At 21.6% G+C, this 3051-nt stretch overlaps 1 protein-coding gene across 1 annotated transcript in view; it reads left to right on the top strand.

Annotated features, from left to right (window-relative positions):
• The window catches only part of LOC107638207 (adenylate isopentenyltransferase 5, chloroplastic-like), a 5242-nt gene continuing 3761 nt past the window's right edge, over window positions 1571-3051 (top strand). The window contains exon 1 of the mRNA XM_016341376.2: window positions 1571-1697. The gene's annotated coding sequence lies outside the window, so the exon portion shown is untranslated. The remainder of the gene's footprint in view (window positions 1698-3051) is intronic.

The following is a 3051-nucleotide window of genomic DNA, read 5'->3' on the forward strand; positions in this document are numbered from 1 at the left end:
TGTAATATGATTTATAAAATTTGAAAGATTCAAGAATAAAATAACAATATATAATTTAAATCTCTAATGAGATTCAATTTTAAAATAAAGAACAAATCTCATATATTTTTAACTCTTTTTTTTTAAGATCTTTTTTCGTATTAGCATATATTACGTTCGGAGAGAAGCAAGAGGATATGAGTTTGTATGACAGATATGAATTTGCACCATAAATAAAATTCTTGTAGGTAATTAATGGCACGAATAATAAAATAATTAATTAATATTTGAGGCGAATGTGAATATTAAAATACTTATTCCATTTTATCTTATTGTTATCTGAATAATAATTTAATATTTTTTTGTGACAATATAATAGTTTAATATGCTCCCACCAATGCATTAGTTTTGTTTTTTAAATTAGGGAAGAAGTGTATTTGGTGGAGATAATGAAAATGACACTGTTATTAAATTTCAAGAGAAATATAAAGAAAAGAGAAGATAACATGAATTTTGGAGTTCTGATAAAAAGATAATTTATCACTGTATATGTCACAATGGATAATTTACCCTTTATTTTATAGAGGGTATGGTAGAATTCACCATATATATATATATATATATCAAAGTAAAAAGACATACATAAGTTTTATTCTTTTACTTTTATACACATAAATATATGTGATTAAATTTTTATAGAAGAATTGTTTAGTGTGCAAAAAATTACAAAAAAAAATTTAATTTAGTTCAAAAGTTTAATGATCAAGGAGTTGACAGCAAAAATTAATATCATACTAGCATAAAAAATTAAAAATTACTTTTACTAGCATACTCAGATATTTATATTTAATTTACATTATTCGAATAATAATTAAGTATAAAATAAATCATTAATATCATTTTATTACTTTTGCTTCGTATTATTTATGGGAGTCACTCAAATAAAGATATCAAGAACATATTTTTTTTTAAAAAAAGATTAATAACTAAAATTTAACAGATATAACCGATTAAATTATGTTATTTTCATTAAAATTAGACCGGACAAATCAGTTTATCCAAAAAATCAATAAATTAAATTTTGAACTGATTTAAATTAATATATTTTTTTATAAAAATGACTACAAAATTCTTATTATAAAAGATAAAAAAAATATTCCTATTAAATATATATATATTAATTTTTATAATATTTTGAACAGGTTTTATACAGTACAATTGCATTTTATCAAGCCTATCAAATGCGTCAAACGGACCATTAATTCATGATGAATATAAACCCTATATTGTGTACACTATTCATGAACCTGAAGCTAATAATACGGAAATAAATGTGCAGTGTATGTCCAAATGACCTAAAACTTAAAAGAATATATCATCAGGATTATTCAATTTACTTATATATTTAACCAAAAAAAGGATGCATTAAATTTTAAGAAAATAGAAAATGCAGCATAAATTTTAATCACACAAAAAGGAAATATATCTTTTGCAAAATCTTGAATAATAAATAAAAAAGACTAAAATAAATTAAAAAGAAAACAGAAGGAAATAAAATATTGCAAATAATTGGTGCATGTACAAAGTGCTGTTACTATAAATAAGGGTTTCAAGTTTCTCTGGTGAATGAATAGTAAACCACACTACAAGCATACTCATAAGAAGTTCAATTCACTGATTCAGTGCTCAGTTTCTTGAAGCTCATAACATAACAACTGGTGAGTTCATAGTTTAGTTTCTCATAAGCAACAAGTTTAATATATTAGAAATGCTATTTGTATACCAAAATTCATGATATATATTTTATTTTGTAGTAAAAAATTGTCACATAACATTTTTTTAGTGTATCTAAATTAAAAATGTTTTTCGTCTTTTTACTTTTTTTCGTTTTTTTATTCTAATTGCAAATCTTTAATTACAAATCTATCATCTATCATCTATCATTTATCTATCATATATTACATCTCTAATTTTATAATTAAAATGTATCACATACCATTTTTTATTATAATTGGAATTAAATCCCTCTAAAATTAAGAAATTCTCCTCTCCTTTTTACTAATTTTACAACCAAAATGTGACACATATTACTCTCTCATTGTAATCAAAATTAAATTTTTCCTCCAAAATTAAAGAATTTTTTCCTCTTCCTTACTAATTTTACAACCAAAATGTGTCACGTGTCACTCTCTCATTGCAATTGAAATTAAATCTTTCCCTCCAAAATTAAAGAGTTCTCTCCTCCTCCCTCTTCCTTTATCTATTTCTCTCATTCCTTTAACCACTCTATCTATTTTATATATCATTATCAATATCAATGACTAATTACTAATTTGACAATTAAAATGTGCAACATGACATTTTTAATTGTATTAAAATTAAAATTAAAATATTAAAATTGAAATTGAAATATACTTATATTATGTATCATATATTACTATCTAATTTAATAATCAAATGTGTCACATGACACTCTCTTATTCAAATTGAAAGAAAATATTTTTTTTTCAAAATTAATAAACTCCCTTCCTAAATTCTCTCATCTACCTCTCATAATTTTTCTATTTCTCTCTACTAATTTTGTCATCCGATATTTTTTACAATTAAAATAATTTTTTTCTTCTAAAATTAACAAACTCTCACTCTCACTCTCATTTTTCATCTTTATCTTTCTCTTTCTTTTCTCTCATTCTCTATTTTTTCTATTGTTCCCTTCTACAAAAAACAAAATTAACAAAATAATATAATTTAAATAAAAAATAATATTATTATTGTTATTATATACATAGTTTTTTAGTTTTTTATTTAATTTTAAATTTTTACCGCTTATCTTTCTAATCTATATTTTTATTTCTCTTCTTTCAAATATTTATTACATATAATTTGGAGAGAATACTAATGTTATAATTAAAAGTTAGAATCAAGATTCAATTGTTTAAAAAAAATTAATTTTGAGTTAATTTTATAACTATCAGTATAATTTTTTATACTAATATCTAATTACATTTTTATATACATAGGGAGAAAAAATATTATTTTTAAATAACAAGTATAAAAATTAATTATTTCTGT

The sequence above is a fragment of the Arachis ipaensis genome, chromosome B04, assembly GCF_000816755.2.
Source record: "Arachis ipaensis cultivar K30076 chromosome B04, Araip1.1, whole genome shotgun sequence".
Classification (NCBI taxonomy): Eukaryota; Viridiplantae; Streptophyta; class Magnoliopsida; order Fabales; family Fabaceae; genus Arachis; species Arachis ipaensis.